Source organism: Chiloscyllium plagiosum, unplaced genomic scaffold (assembly GCF_037043375.1).
Source record: "Chiloscyllium plagiosum isolate Xiang-an unplaced genomic scaffold, Cpla_swu_hap1 HiC_scaffold_31, whole genome shotgun sequence".
NCBI classification, from domain to species: Eukaryota; Metazoa; Chordata; class Chondrichthyes; order Orectolobiformes; family Hemiscylliidae; genus Chiloscyllium; species Chiloscyllium plagiosum.
The window spans coordinates 11,886,802-11,903,133 of NW_028270169.1; the positions used below are offsets into that span (position 1 = coordinate 11,886,802).

General features: G+C 54.4%; 1 protein-coding gene across 1 annotated transcript in view; it reads left to right on the plus strand.

Moving 5' to 3' along the window:
* Positions 1–2,128: 2,128 nt before the first annotated feature.
* Positions 2,129–16,332, plus strand: part of LOC122563929 (aldehyde dehydrogenase, dimeric NADP-preferring-like) — a 55,012-nt gene continuing 40,808 nt past the window's right edge. Inside the window, exon 1 of the mRNA XM_087977240.1 lies at positions 2,129–2,152. The gene's annotated coding sequence lies outside the window, so the exon portion shown is untranslated. The remainder of the gene's footprint in view (positions 2,153–16,332) is intronic.

Genomic DNA, 16,332 nt, shown 5'->3' on the forward strand with positions numbered 1-16,332 from the left:
TGATGCGCTGTACATGGAGATTGGTGGGGTGGTAGGTGAGGACCAGTGGGGTTCTGTCCTGGTGGCGGTTGGAGGGGCGGGGCTCAAGGGCGGAGGAGCGGGAAGTGGAGGAGATGCGGTGGAGGGCACCGTCGACCACGTCGGGGGGGAAATTGCGGTCCTTGAAGAAGGAGGCCATCTGTGTTGTACGTATTTTGAACTGGTCCTCCTGGGAGCAGATGCGGCGGAGACGAAGGAATTGGGAGAATGGGATGGCGTTTTTACAGGGGGCAGGATGGGAGGAGGTGTAGTCCAGGTAGCTGTGGGAGTCGGTAGGTTTGTAGTAGATGTCCGTGTTGATTCGGTCGCCTGAGATAGAAACAGAAAGGTCTAGGAAGGGGAGGGAGGAGTCCGAGACTGTCCAGGTGAATTTGAGGTCGGGGTGGAAGGTGTTGGTGTAGTGGATAAACTGTTCAACCTCCTCGTGGGAGCACGAGGTAGCGCCGATACAGTCATCAATGTAGCGAAGAAAAAGATGGGGGGTGGGGCCAGTGTAGTTGCGGAAGATGGATTGTTCCACATACCCTACGAAGAGGCAGGCATAGCTGGGGCCCATGCGACTTAATTGAAACAAACAAAATCTTGAGGGGACTTGACCAGCCGGGAGAATCTCAAACTAAGGGTCATGGTTCAAAGATACAGAGTCACTCATTTAAAACAGAACACGTTTACTCTCCAAGGATTGACAGTCTTTGGAAATCTGTTCCTCAAAAGGCAGTGGGTGCAGAATCTGTAAACATTTTTAAGGCCAGGCGAGATAGATTCTTGATGACTGAGGGGATGAACGATTATCGGGGATATACAGGAATGAAGAGCTGAGGTTAACATCAGCTCAGCCACAATCTCATTGAGCACGCTTGAAGGGCCGAATGGCCTTCTCCAGTTCCTTGTTTGTACATTCAGCCAAAACTGAGCATCTCCGGCAATGCTGCAGTGCAGCGGCAGGGATAGGCATTTGAGTTTAAGGAAGACCTGAACACTCCATCTCTGATTCGCTGGCTAATGTTAACGAGAAGCGTATGCCTTAAGAGGTACCTGTAAAAGACTCCTGACAAGAGGAGCTATGAGAGTCACCATCCCCTCACCACATACCAATGTGCTTTGGTTAACCATTTCAGTACCATGGTGCATCTGGGTTGTGTTGTCTTAAAAACAAGGCAGCATTAGCAGATCACAAGTGATTCGGATCTTTTTGCATTTCATGCATCAGAGCACTGACAGGGATTTGTCAGGGTATTGGTGCGATGCTATCTGCAGGACTGTGTCTCGCACAGAGGGATGTTAACGGACTGGAAACAGGTCAGAGAATCGTTTGGAGGTGAATACCTGGAATGAGCAGGCTGCGTGACGAGGAAAGACTTCTGTATCCCCAAACCTCGCAGGTCAGATTCTCACTGGTCCACCCCTGTCGATCTGCAGCAAGGCCTTAGCCTCGAGAGAAGCACATCATGTTCCACCTGGTTCAGGCTGCACAGGATAGAACCACACACTCCAGACTCTGGTTTTGTTCTGGACTGAACGGCATTGATTTTTGGACATGGCAATTTGATTGTGTGTACTGTGAGGTTAGCCCGGAGCACTGGGATGTGTTGTCATATTGAACTGAAGTGGTTTTCAGCAGCACATTTGATCCACAGTCACGTTGTCAGGTTTTGTTTTGCCTATTAATTATCAGTGACAGTACATTAACATTCGACAAATTGGACAGAACCTTCCCAGGAGTTGGCTATGGAATTCTTGCAACAGCAAGACCCAGAGAGACAGAGAGACATGTATGTGTGTGTGGGGGGTGGGGAGGGAGAGGGGAGCTCATGTGGGTGTGTTAGAGAGGCTGTTGTCTGTTGTGTTGAGTGAAACCACATCTAATACCACTCCCTGAGGACAAACCCTCTCCACTGAACCACCCCCCCCCCCCACTTCATGTGAAATGTGGGAGTTGTATCTTGAAGGTGGAGTTTCAGCTTTGTCAGTTGTGTTTACGAACTGGCGACGTATTCTCTAGGAAAACAATGCTGCCGAAACTGCTGAGCTTTCCCAGTGGTTTCAGGATCCCTGGAACACTTGCCAGTTGAAACGGGAAGCAGATGCTGCTGCCCACAGTGTTATACTCAGGGTATTGTTCTCACTCGGTTACCACTCGGTTCCCCACTCCTCCCAGCCCTATCCCATGTCTACCTGTCCCTCACCATTTCTCTGAGTGAGGCAGTGAGAGAGCTGCTGACAAAGGGTCAGCTCTTTCCGAGATCGCCTCTGGTAATGTTGTGGGAAATGTGTACGGGAGCTGTGAATGTGTACAGGAGCTGTTGGTGTGTACAGGGGCTATGAGTGTGTACGGGAGCTGTGAGTGTGTACAGGGGTTGTGAGTGTGTATGGGAGCTGTGAGAGTGTACAGGGGCTGTGAATGTGTACAGGAGCTGTTGGTGTGTACGGGAGCTGAGAATGTGTACGGGAGCTGTGAGTGTGCAGAGGGGTTATAAGTGTGTACATGAGCTGTGATTGTGTACAGGAGCTGAGAGTGTGTAAAGGATCTGTGAGTGTGTACAAGAACTGAGAGTGTGTATGGGCGCTGTGAGTGTGTACAGGAGCCGCGTGTGTATGTGTACGGTAGCTGTGAGTGTGTAGAGGGATTATAAGTGTGTACATGAGCTGTGAGTGTGTACAGGAACTGTGAGTGTGTACAGGGGCTGTGAGAGTGTACAGGAGCTTTGAGTGTGTACAGGGGCTGTGAGTGAGTACGGGAGCTGTGAGTGTGTACAGGGGTTATGAGTGTATACAGGAGCTGTGAGAGTGTGCAGGAGCTCTGAGCGTACAGGGGTTGTGAGTTTGTACGGGGATGTGAATGTGTACGGGAGCTGTGAGTGTGTAGAGGGATTATAATTGTGTACATGAGATGTGTGTGTGTACAGGAGCTGAGAGTGTGTACGGGAGCTGTGAGTGTATACAGGCGCTGTGAGTGTATACGGGAGCTGTGAGTGTGTACAGGGGCTGTGAGTGTGTACAGGGGCTGTGAGTGTGTACAGGGGCTGTGGGAGTGTACAGAGCTGTGAATGTGTCCAGGAGCTGTGAGAGTGTACGGGGGCTGTGAGTGTGTGCAGGGTCTGTGAGTGTGTATGTGCATTGTGTGTGTGTACATGGGCTTTGAGTGTGTACGGGAGCTGTGAGTGTATACAGGGACTGTGAGTGTATATGGGAGCTGTGAGTGTGTATGGGGGCTGTGAGTGTGTACGGGAGCTGTGAGAGTGTACAGGGGCTGTGAGAGTTTACGGGGGCTGTGAGGATATACAGGGGCTGTGAGTGTGTACAGGGGCTGTGAGTGCGTACAGGTGCTGTGAGTGTGTACAGGTGCTGTGATTGTGTACGGGAGCTGTGAGTGTGTACAGAGGCTGTGAGTGTGCACGGGAGCTGTGAGTGTGTACTGGAGCTGTGAGTGTGCACAGGAACTGTGAGTGTGTACAGAGGCTGTGAGAGTGTACAGAGCTGTGAGAGTGTACATGGACTGTGAGAGTGTACAGGGACTGTGAGTGTGTACAGGGACTGTCAGAGTGTAAGGGAGCTGTGAGTGTGTACGGGAGCTGTGAGTGTAAACAGGAGCTGTGAGAGTGCACAGGAGCTGTGAGTGTGAACAGGGGCTGAGGGTGTACAGATGTTGTGAGTGTGTACAGATGTTGTGAGAGTGTACAGAGCTGTGAGTGTGTACGGGAGCTGTGAGTGTGTATGGGAGCTGTGAGTGTACAGGGGCTGTGATAGTGTACGGGAACTGTGAGAGTGTACGGGAGCTGTGAGTGTGTACAGAGCTGATAGTGTGAACAGGAAGCTGTGAGAGTGTACGGGGCTGTGAGTGTGTACGGGACCTGTGAGAGTGTAGAGGAGCTGTGAGGGTGTACAGAGCTGTGTGTGTGTACAGGAGCTGTAAGAGTGTACAGGGGCTGTGAGCGTGTACAGGGGCTGTGAATGTACATGGGAGCTGTGAGTGTATACGGGAGCTGTGAGTGTGTATAGGGGCTGTGAGAGTGTACAGGGGCTGCGAGAGTGTACAGGGGCTGTGAGAGTGTACAGAGCTGCGAGTGTGTATGGGAGCCGTGAGAGTGTACAGGGGCTGTGAATGTGTACAGGGGCTGTGAGAGTGTACAGGGTCTGTGAGTTGTACGGGCGCTGTGAGTGTGTACAGGGGCTTTGAGTGTGTACGGGAGCTGTGAGTGTATACAGTGGCTGTGAGTGTATACAGGGGCTGTGAGTGTATACGGGAGCTGTGAGTGTGTACGGGAGCTGTGAATGTGTACGGGAGCTGTGATAGTGTATAGGGGCTGTGAGAGTGTACAGGGGCTGTGAGTGTGTACAGGGGCTGCGAGAGTGTACAGGGGCTGTGAGAGTGTACAGGGGCTGTGAGTGTGTTCAGGGGCTGCGAGAGTGTACAGGAGCTGTGAGAGTGTATAGAGCTATGAGTGTGTACGGGAGCTGTGTGTGTGTACAGGGGCTGTGAGAGTGTACAGAGCTATGAGTGTGTACGGGAGCTGTGTGTGTGTACAGGGGCTGTGAGAGTGTACAGAGCTGTGAGAGTGTACGGGAGCTGTGAGAGTGTACAGGGGCTGTGAGAGTGTACAGGGGCTGTGAGAGTGGACAGGGGCTGTGAGAGTGTACAGAGCTGTGAGAGTGTACAGGGGCTGTGAGTGTGTACGGGGGCTGTGAGAGTGTACAGGGGCTGTGAGAGTGTACAGAGCTGTGAGAGTGTACAGGGGCTGTGAGTGTGTACGGGAGCTGTGAGAGTGTACAGGGGCTGTGAGAGTGTACAGGGGCTGTGAGAGTGGACAGGAGCTGTGAGTGTGTACGGGAGCTGTGAGAGTGTACAGGGGCTGTGAGATTGTACAGGGGTTGTGAGAGTGTACAGGGGCTGTGAGTGTGTACGGGAGCTGTGAGAGTGTACAGGGGCTGTGAGAGTGTACGGGAGCTGTGAGAGTGTACGGGAGCTGTGAGTGTGTACAGGGGCTGTGAGAGTGTACTGGGTCTGTGAGAGTGTACAGGGGCTGTGAGAGTGTACGGGAGCTGTGAGTGTGTACAGGAGCTGTGAGAGTGTACAGGGGCTGTGAGAGTGTACAGGGGCTGTGAGAGTGTACAGGAGCTGTGAGAGTGTACAGGGGCTGTGAGAGTGTACAGGGGCTGTGAGTGTGTACGGGGGCTGTGAGAGTGTACAGGGGCTGTGAGAGTGTACAGAGCTGTGAGAGTGTACAGGGGCTGTGAGTGTGTACGGGAGCTGTGAGTGTGTACGGGAGCTGTGAGAGTGTACAGGGGCTGTGAGATTGTACAGGGGTTGTGAGAGTGTACAGGGGCTGTGAGTGTGTACGGGAGCTGTGAGAGTGTACAGGGGCTGTGAGAGTGTACGGGAGCTGTGAGAGTGTACGGGAGCTGTGAGTGTGTACAGGGGCTGTGAGAGTGTACAGGGGCTGTGAGAGTGTACAGGGGCTGTGAGAGTGTACGGGAGCTGTGAGTGTGTACGGGGGCTGTGAGAGTGTACAGGGGCTGTGAGAGTGTACAGGTGCTGTGAGAGTGTACGGGGGCTGTGAGAGTGTACAGGGGCTGTGAGAGTGTACAGGGGCTGTGAGAGTGTACAGGAGCTGTGAGAGTGTACGGGGGCTGTGAGAGTGTACAGGGGCTGTGAGAGTGTACAGGGGCTGTGAGAGTGTACAGGAGCTGTGAGAGTGTACAGGAGCTGTGAGAGTGTACAGGGGCTGTGAGAGTGTACGGGAGCTGTGAGAGTGTACGGGAGCTGTGAGTGTGTACAGGGGCTGTGAGAGTGTACGGGAGCTGTGAGTGTGTACAGGGGCTGGGAGTGTGTACAGGGGCTGTGAGAGTGTACAGGGGCTGTGAGAGTGTACGGGAGCTGTGAGTGTGTACAGGGGCTGGGAGAGTGTACAGGGGCTGTGAGTGTGTACAGGGGCTGTGAGATTGTACGGGAGCTGTGAGTGTGTACAGGGGCTGTGAGAGTGTACAGGGGCTGTGAGTGTGTTCAGGGGCTGCGAGAGTGTACAGGAGCTGTGAGAGTGTACAGGGGCTGTGAGTGTGTTCAGGGGCTGCCAGAGTGTACAGGAGCTGTGAGAGTGTACAGGGGCTGCGAGAGTGTACAGGAGCTGTGAGAGTGTACAGGGGCTGTGAGAGTGTTCAGGAGCTGTGAGTGTGTACGGGACCTGTGAGAGTGTATAGGGGCTGTGAGAGTGTACAGGGGCTGTGAGTGTGTTCAGGGGCTGCGAGAGTGTACAGGGGCTGTGAGTGTGTACAGGGGCTGCGAGAGTGTACAGGGGCTGTGAATGTGTACAGGGGCTGTGAGAGTGTACAGGGGCTGTGAATGTGTACAGGGTCTGTGAGTGTGTACAGGGTCTGTGAGTGTGTTCAGGGGCTTTGAGTGTGTACGGGAGCTGTGAGTGTATACAGTGGCTGTGAGTGTATACAGGGGCTGTGAGTGTATACGGGAGCTGTGAGTGTGTACGGGAGCTGTGAATGTGTACGGGAGCTGTGATAGTGTATAGGGGCTGTGAGAGTGTACAGGGGCTGTGAGTGTGTACAGGGGCTGCGAGAGTGTACAGGGGCTGTGAGAGTGTACAGGGGCTGCGAGAGTGTACAGGAGCTGTGAGAGTGTACAGGGGCTGTGAGAGTGTTCAGGAGCTGTGAGTGTGTACGGGACCTGTGAGAGTGTATAGGGGCTGTGAGAGTGTACAGGGGCTGTGAGTGTGTTCAGGGGCTGCGAGAGTGTACAGGAGCTGTGAGAGTGTACAGGGGCTGTGAGTGTGTTCAGGGGCTGCGAGAGTGTACAGGAGCTGTGAGAGTGTATAGGGGCTGTGAGAGTGTACAGAGCTATGAGTGTGTACGGGAGCTGTGTGTGTGTACAGGGGCTGTGAGAGTGTACAGAGCTGTGAGAGTGTACGGGAGCTGTGAGAGTGTACAGGGGCTGTGAGAGTGTACAGGGGCTGTGAGAGTGGACAGGGGCTGTGAGAGTGTACAGAGCTGTGAGAGTGTACAGGGGCTGTGAGTGTGTACGGGGGCTGTGAGAGTGTACAGGGGCTGTGAGAGTGTACAGAGCTGTGAGAGTGTACAGGGGCTGTGAGTGTGTACGGGAGCTGTGAGTGTGTACGGGAGCTGTGAGAGTGTACAGGGGCTGTGAGATTGTACAGGGGTTGTGAGAGTGTACAGGGGCTGTGAGTGTGTACGGGAGCTGTGAGAGTGTACAGGGGCTGTGAGAGTGTACGGGAGCTGTGAGTGTGTACAGAGCTGTGTGTGTGTGTACGTGAGCTGTGAGAGTGTAGAGGGGCTGTGAGAGTGTACAGAGCTATGAGTGTGTACAGGAGCTGTGAGTGTGTACGGGAGCTGTGAGTGTGTACGGGAGCTGTGAGTGTATACGTGAGCTGTGGGAGTGTACAGGGGCTGTGAGTGTGTACAGATGATGTGAGAGTGTACAGAGCTGTGAGTGTGTTCGGGAGCCGTGAGTGTACAGGGACTGTGGGAGTGTACGCGAGCTGTGAGAGTGTATGGGAGCTGTGAGAGTGTACAGAGCTGTGAGTGTGTACAGGGGCTGTGAGTGTGTACGGTAGTCTGTGAGTGTGTATGGGAGCTGTGAGTGTGTACGGGAACTGTGAATGTGTACAGGGGCTGTGAGAGTGTTCAGGAGCTGTGAGAGTGTACAGAGCCGTGAGTGCGTATGGGAGCTGTGAGAGTGTACGGGAGCTGTGAGAGTGTACAGGGACTGTGAGTGTGTACAGGGGCTGTGAGAGTGTCCAGGAGCTGTGAGTGTGTCCAGGAGCTGTGAGTGTGTACTGGAGCTGTGAGTGCGTACGGGAGCTGTGAATGTGTACAGGGGATGTGAGAGTGTATAGGAGCTGTGAGAGTGTACGGGAGCTGTGAGTGTGTACAGAGCTGTGAGTGTGTCCAGGAGCTGTGAGTGTGTCCAGGAGCTGTGAGTGTGTACTGGTGCTGTGAGTGTGTACAGGAGCTGTGAGTGTGTACTGGAGCTGTGAGAGTGTAGGGGAGCTGTAAGTATGTAGGGGAGCTGTGAGAGTGCACAGAGTTGTGAATGTGTACAGAGCTGTGAGTATGTACGGGAGCTGTGAAAGTGTACAAAGCTGTGAGAGTGTACAGGGACTGCGAGAGTGTACAGGTGCTGTGAGTGTATACGGGAGCTGTGAGTGTGTACAGGTGCAGTGAGTGTGTACGGGAGCTGTGTGTGTGCACAGGGACCGTGAGAGTGTACTGAGCTGTGAGTGTGTACTGGAGTTCTGTGAGTGTACGGGAGCTGTGAGTGTGTACGGGAGCTGTGAGAGTGTACAGGGGCTGTGAGAGTGTGCAGGGGCTGTGAGTGTGTAAGGGAGCTGTGAGTGTGTACAGGGGCTGTGAGTGTGTAGGGGAGCCGTGAGTGTATACGGGAGCTGTGAGTGTGTATAGGGGCTGTGAGAGTATACAGGACCTGTGAGAGTGTACAGAGCTGCGAGTGTCTATGGGAGCTGTGAGAGTGTACAGGGGCTGTGAGATTGTACAGGGGTTGTGAGAGTGTACAGGGGCTGTGAGTGTGTACAGGGGCTGTGAGAGTGTACGGGAGCTGTGAGTGTGTACATGGGCTGTGAGTGTGTACGGTAGTATGTGAGTGTGTACAGGGGCTGTGAGTGTGTACGGGAGCTGTGAGAGTGTACAGGGGCTGTGAGTGTATACGGGAGCTGTGAGTGTGTACAGGGGCTGTGGGAGTGTACAGAGCTGTGAATGTGTCCAGGAGCTGTGAGAGTGTACGGGGGCTGTGAGTGTGTACAGGGTCTGTGAGTGTGTATGTGCGTTGTGTGTGTGTACATGGGCTTTGAGTGTGTACGGGAGCTGTGAGTGTATGCAGGGGCTGTGAGTGTATATGGGAGCTGTGAGTGTGTATGGGGGCTGTGAGTGTGTACGGGAGCTGTGAGAGTGTACAGGGGCTGTGAGAGTTTACGGGGGCTGTGAGGATATACAGGGGCTGTGAGTGTGTACAGGGGCTGTGAGTGCGTACAGGTGCTGTGAGTGTGTACAGGTGCTGTGATTGTGTACGGGAGCTGTGAGTGTGTACAGAGGCTGTGAGTGTGCACGGGAGCTGTGAGTGTGCACAGGAACTGTGAGTGTGTACAGAGGCTGTGAGAGTGTACAGAGCTGTGAGAGTGTACATGGACTGTGAGAGTGTACAGGGACTGTGAGTGTGTACAGGGACTGTCAGAGTGTAAGGGAGCTGTGAGTGTGTACGGGAGCTGTGAGTGTAAACAGGAGCTGTGAGAGTGCACAGGAGCTGTGAGAGTGAACAGGGGCTGAGGGTGTACAGATGTTGTGAGTGTGTACAGATGTTGTGAGAGTGTACAGAGCTGTGAGTGTGTACGGGAGCTGTGAGTGTGTATGGGAGCTGTGAGTGTACAGGGGCTGTGATAGTGTACGGGAACTGTGAGAGTGTACGGGAGCTGTGAGTGTGTACAGAGCTGATAGTGTGAACAGGAAGCTGTGAGAGTGTACGGGGCTGTGAGTGTGTACGGGACCTGTGAGAGTGTAGAGGAGCTGTGAGGGTGTACAGAGCTGTGTGTGTGTACAGGAGCTGTAAGAGTGTACAGGGGCTGTGAGCGTGTACAGGGGCTGTGAATGTACATGGGAGCTGTGAGTGTTTACAGGGGCTGTGAGTGTGTACCGGAGTTGTGAGATTGTATGGGAGCTGTGAGAGTGTATGGGAGCTGTGAGCGTGTACCGGGGCTGTGAGTGTGTGCAGGAGCTGTGAGCGTGCACGGGAGCTGAGAGTGTGTAAATGGGCTGTGAGAGTGTAGAGGAGCTGTGAGGGTGTACGGAGCTGTGTGTGTGTATGGGAGCTGTGCAAGTTTACAGGGGCTGTGAGAGTGTACAGGAGCTGTGAGAGTGTACAGAGCTGTGATTGTGTACAGAGCTGTGAGAGTGTACAGGGGCTGTGAGTGTGTACGGGGGCTGTGAGAGTGTACAGGGGCTGTGAGAGTGTACAGAGCTGTGAGAGTGTACAGGGGCTGTGAGTGTGTACGGAAGCTGTGAGTGTGTACGGGAGCTGTGAGAGTGTACAGGGGCTGTGAGATTGTACAGGGGTTGTGAGAGTGTACAGGGGCTGAGAGTGTGTACGGGAGCTGTGAGAGTGTACGGGAGCTGTGAGAGTGTACAGGGGCTGTGAGAGTGTACGGGAGCTGTGAGAGTGTACGGGAGCTGTGAGAGTGTACAGGGGCTGTGAGAGTGTACAGGGGCTGTGAGAGTGTACAGGGGTTGTGAGAGTGTACAGGGGCTGAGAGTGTGTACGGGAGCTGTGAGAGTGTACAGGGGCTGTGAGAGTGTACGGGAGCTGTGAGAGTGTACGGGAGCTGTGAGTGTGTACAGGGGCTGTGAGAGTGTACAGGGGCTGTGAGAGTGTACAGGGGCTGTGAGAGTGTACGGGAGCTGTGAGTGTGTACAGGAGCTGTGAGAGTGTACAGGGGCTGTGAGAGTGTACAGGGGCTGTGAGAGTGTACAGGGGCTGTGAGTGTGTACGGGAGCTGTGAGAGTGTACAGGGGCTGTGAGAGTGTACAGGAGCTGTGAGAGTGTACAGGGGCTGTGAGAGTGTACAGGAGCTGTGAGAGTGTACAGGGGTTGTGAGAGTGTCGAAGGGCCGTGAGAGTGTACAGGGGCTGTGAGAGTGTCGAAGGGCCGTGAGTGTGTACGGGAGCTGTGAGTGTGTACGGGAGCTGTGAGAGTGTACAGGGGCTGTGAGATTGTACAGGGGCTGTGAGATTGTACAGGGGCTGTGAGTGTGTACGGGAGCTGTGAGAGTGTACAGGGGCTGTGAGAGTGTACGGGAGCTGTGAGAGTGTACGGGAGCTGTGAGTGTGTACAGGGGCTGTGAGTGTGTACGGGAGCTGTGAGAGTGTACAGGGGCTGTGAGAGTGTACGGGAGCTGTGAGAGTGTACGGGAGCTGTGAGTGTGTACAGGGGCTGTGAGAGTGTACGGGAGCTGTGAGTGTGTACAGGGGCTGTGAGTGTGTACAGGGGCTGTGAGAGTGTACAGGGACTGTGAGAGTGTACAGGGGCTGAGAGTGTGTACGGGAGCTGTGAGAGTGTACAGGGGCTGTGAGAGTGTACGGGAGCTGTGAGAGTGTACGGGAGCTGTGAGTGTGTACAGGGGCTGTGAGAGTGTACAGGGGCTGTGAGAGTGTACAGGGGCTGTGAGAGTGTACGGGAGCTGTGAGTGTGTACAGGAGCTGTGAGAGTGTACAGGGGCTGTGAGAGTGTACAGGGGCTGTGAGAGTGTACAGGGGCTGTGAGTGTGTACGGGAGCTGTGAGAGTGTACAGGGGCTGTGAGAGTGTACAGGAGCTGTGAGAGTGTACAGGGGCTGTGAGTGTGTACAGGGGTTGTGAGAGTGTCGAAGGGCCGTGAGAGTGTACAGGGGCTGTGAGAGTGTCGAAGGGCCGTGAGTGTGTACGGGAGCTGTGAGTGTGTACGGGAGCTGTGAGAGTGTACATGGCTGTGAGATTGTACAGGGGCTGTGAGATTGTACAGGGGCTGCGAGAGTGTACAGGGGCTGTGAGTGTGTACAGGAGCTGTGAGAGTGTACAGGGGCTGTGAGAGTGTACGGGAGCTGTGAGAGTGTACGGGAGCTGTGAGTGTGTACAGGGGCTGTGAGAGTGTACGGGAGCTGTGAGTGTGTCCAGGGGCTGTGAGTGTGTACAGGGGCTGTGAGAGTGTACAGGGGCTGTGAGAGTGTACGGGAGCTGTGAGTGTGTACAGGGGCTGTGAGAGTGTACAGGGGCTGTGAGAGTGTACGGGAGCTGTGAGTGTGTACAGGGGCTGTGAGATTGTACGGGAGCTGTGAGTGTGTACAGGGGCTGTGAGAGTGTACAGGGGCTGTGAGAGTGTACAGGGGCTGTGGGAGTGTCGACGGGCCGTGAGAGTGTACAGAGCTGTGAGTGTGTCCAGAAGCTGTGAGTGTGTACAGGGGCTGTGAGTGTGTAAGGGGCTGCGAGTGTATACGGGAGCTGTGAGTGTATACGGGAACTGAGAGCATGTACAGGAGCTGTGAGGGTGTACAGAGCTGTGTGTGTGTGTGTACGTGAGCTGTGAGAGTGTACAGGGGCTGTGAGCGTGTAGAGGGGCTGTGAGAGTGTACAGAGCTATGAGTGTGTACAGGAGCTGTGAGTGTGTACGGGAGCTGTGAGTGTGTACGGGAGCTGTGAGTGTGTACGGGAGTTGTGAAAGTGTACAGGAGCTGTGAGGGTGTACAGAGCTGTGTGTGTACGTGAGCTGTGGGAGTGTACAGGGGCTGTGAGTGTGTACAGATGATGTGAGAGTGTACAGAGCTGTGAGTGTGTTCGGGAGCCGTGAGTGTACAGGGACTGTGGGAGTGTACGCGAGCTGTGAGAGTGTATGGGAGCTGTGAGAGTGTACAGAGCTGTGAGTGTGTACAGGTGCTGTGAGTGTGTACGGTAGTCTGTGAGTGTGTATGGGAGCTGTGAGTGTGTACGGGAACTGTGAATGTGTACAGGGGCTGTGAGAGTGTTCAGGAGCTGTGAGAGTGTACAGAGCCGTGAGTGCGTATGGGAGCTGTGAGAGTGTACGGGAGCTGTGAGAGTGTACAGGGACTGTGAGTGTGTACAGGGGCTGTGAGAGTGTATAGGAGCTGTGAGTGTGTACAGAGCTGTGACTGTGACCAGGAGCTGTGAGTGTGTCCAGGAGCTGTGAGTGTGTACTGGAGCTGTGAGTGTGTACTGGAGCTGTGAGTGCGTACGGGAGCTGTGAATGTGTACAGGGGATGTGAGAGTGTATAGGAGCTGTGAGAGTGTACGGGAGCTGTGAGTGTGTACAGAGCTGTGAGTGTGTCCAGGAGCTGAGAGTGTGTCCAGGAGCTGTGAGTGTGTACTGGAGCAGTGAGTGTGTACAGGAGCTGTGAGAGTGTAGGGGAGCTGTAGGTATGTAGGGGAGCTGTGAGAGTGCACAGAGTTGTGAATGTGTACAGAGCTGTGAGTATGTACGGGAGCTGTGAAAGTGTACAAAGCTGTGAGAGTGTACAGGGACTGCGAGAGTGTACAGGTGCTGTGAGTGTACACGGGAGCTGTGAGTGTGTACAGGTGCAGTGAGTGTGTACGGGAGCTGTGTGTGTGTACAGGGACCGTGAGAGTGTACTGAGCTGTGAGTGTGTACTGGAGTTCTGTGAGTGTACGGGAGCTGTGAGTGTGTACGGGAGCTGTGAGAGTGTACAGGGGCTGTGAGTGTGTACGGTAGTCTGTGAGTGTGTAGGGGAGCCGTGAGTGTATACGGGAGCTGTGAGTGTGTATAGGGGCTGTGAGAGTATACAGGACCTGTGAGAGTGTACAGAGCTGTGAGTGTGTACAGGGACTGTCAGAGTGTATGGGAGCTGTGAGAGTGTACAGGGACCGTGAGAGTGTACTGGGCTGTGAGTGTGTACTGGAGTTCTGTGAGTGTACGGGAGCTGTGAGTGTGTACGGGAGCTGTGAGAGTGTACAGGGGCTGTGAGTGTGTACGGTAGTCTGTGAGTGTGTAGGGGAGCCGTGAGTGTATACGGGAGCTGTGAGTGTGTATAGGGGCTGTGAGAGTATACAGGACCTGTGAGAGTGTACAGAGCTGTGAGTGTCTATGGGAGCTGTGAGAGTGTACAGGGGCTGTGAGTGTGTACAGGGTCTGTGAGAGTGTACGGGCGCTGTGAGTGTGTACAGGGGCTTTGAGTGTGTACTTGCGCTGTGAGTGTATACAGGGGCTGTGAGTGTATACAGTGGCTGTGAGTGTATACGGGAGCTGTGAGTGTGTACGGGAGCTGTGAGAGTGTACAGGGGCTGTGAGAGTGTACAGGAGCTGTGAGAGTGTACAGGGGCTGTGAGTGTGTCCAGGGGCTGTGAGTGCGTACAGGTGCTGTGAGTGTGTACAGGTGCTGTGAGTGTGTACAGGTGCTGTGATTGTGTACGGGAGCTGTGAGTGTGCACAGGGGCTGTGAGAGTGTACAGGAGCTGTGAGAGTGTACAGAGCTGTGAGTGTGTACGGGAGCTGTGAGAGTGTACAGGGGCTGTGAGAGTGTACAGGGACTGTGAGAGTGTACAGGGACTGTGAGTGTGTACAGGGACTGTCAGAGTGTATGGGAGCTGTGAGAGTGTACGGGGCTGTGAGTGTGTACGGGACCTGTGAGAGTGTAGAGGAGCTGTGAGGGTGTACAGACCTGTGTGTGTGTGTACGGGAGCTGTAAGAGTGTACAGGGACTGTGAGCTTGTACAGGGGCTGTGAGCGTGTACTGGGGGTTTTAAGCATGTACAGGGGAGGTGAATGTACACGGGAGCTGTGAGTGTTTACAGGGGCTGTGAGTGTGTACCGGAGTTGTGAGAGTGTATGGGAGCTGTGAGTGTGTACGGGAGCTGTGAGTGTGTACAGGGACTGTGAGAGTGTACAGGGACTGTGAGAGTGTACGGGAGCTGTGAGAGTGTACCGGGGCTGAGTGTGTACAGGGTCTGTGAGTGTGCACGGGAGCTGAGAGTGTGTAAATGGGCTGTGAGAGTGTAGAGGAGCTGTGAGGGTGTACGGAGCTGTGCGTGTGTATGGGAGCTGTGCATGTTTACAGGGGCTGTGAGAGTGTACAGGGGCTGTGAGTGTGCACAGGGGCTGTGAGAGTGCACATGGGCTGTGAGAGTGCACAGGGGCTTTGAGAGTGTACAGAGCTGTGATTGTGTACAGGGGCTGTGAGAGTGTACAGGAGCTGTGAGTGTGTACAGGCGCTGTGAGAGTGTTCAGGAGCTGTGAGAGTGTACAGGGGCTGTGAGTGTGTACAGGGGCTGTGAGGGTGTACAGAGTGTGATTGTGTACGGGAGCTGTGAGAGTGTACAGGAGCTGTGAGTGTGTACAGGCGCTGTGGGAGTGTTCAGGAGCTGTGAGAGTGTACAGGGGCTGTGAGTGTGTACAGGGGCTGTGAGGGTGTACAGAGTGTGATTGTGTACGGGAGCTGTGAGTGTGTACAGGGGCTGTGAGAGTGTATAGGGGCTGTGAGAGTGTATGGGAGCTGTGTGTGTACAGGGGCTGTGAGTGTGTACAGGGGCTGTGAGAGTGTACAGGGGCTGCGAGAGTGTATAGGGGCTGTGAGAGTGTATAGGGGCTGTGAGAGTGTACAGAGCTGTGAGTGTGTATGGGAGCTGTGAGTGTGTACAGGGGCTGTGAGTGTGTATGGGAGCTGTGAGTGTGTACAGGGGCTGTGGGAGTGTACAGGGGCTGTGAGAGTGTCGAAGGGCCGTGAGAGTGTACAGAGCTGTGAGTGTGTCCAGAAGCTGTGAGTGTGTACAGGGGCTGTGAGTGTATACGGGAGCTGTGAGTGTGTACAGGGGCTGTGAGTGTATACAGGTGCTGTGAGTGTATACGGGAGCTGTGAGTGTATACAGGGGCTGTGAGTGTGTATAGGGGCTGTGAGTGTATACGGGAACTGAGAGCGTGTACAGGAGCTGTGAGGGTGTACAGAGCTGTGTGTGTGTGTACGTGAGCTGTGAGAGTGTACAGGGGCTGTGAGCGTGTAGAGGGGCTGTGAGAGTGTACAGAGCTATGAGTGTGTTCAGGAGCTGTGAGTGTGTACGGGAGCTGTGAGTGTGTACGGGAGCTGTGAAAGTGTACAGGAGCTGTGAAAGTGTACAGGAGCTGTGAAAGTGTACGGGAGCTGTGAGTGTGTACAGGAGCTGTGTGTGTGTACAGGAGCTGCGAGAGTGTACAGGGACCGTGAGAGTGTACAGAGCTGTGAGTGTGTACAGGAGCTGTGAGAGTGTGCAGGGACTGTGAGTGTGTACAGGGGCTGTGAGGGTGTACAGAGTGTGATTGTGTACGGGAGCTGTGAGAGTGTACAGGAGCTGTGAGTGTGTACAGGCGCTGTGGGAGTGTTCAGGAGCTGTGAGAGTGTACAGGGGCTGTGAGGGTGTACAGGGGCTGTGAGGGTGTACAGAGTGTGATTGTGTACGGGAGCTGTGAGTGTGTACAGGGGCTGTGAGAGTGTTCAGGAGCTGTGAGAGTGTACAGGGGCTGTGAGAGTGTATGGGAGCTGTGTGTGTACAGGGGCTGTGAGTGTGTACAGGGGCTGTGAGAGTGTACAGGGGCTGCGAGAGTGTATAGGGGCTGTGAGAGTGTACAGGGGCTGTGAGAGTGTACAGAGCTGTGAGTGTGTATGGGAGCTGTGAGTGTGTACAGGGGCTGTGAGTGTGTATGGGAGCTGTGAGTGTGTACAGGGGCTGTGGGAGTGTACAGGGGCTGTGAGAGTGTCGAAGGGCCGTGAGAGTGTACAGAGCTGTGAGTGTG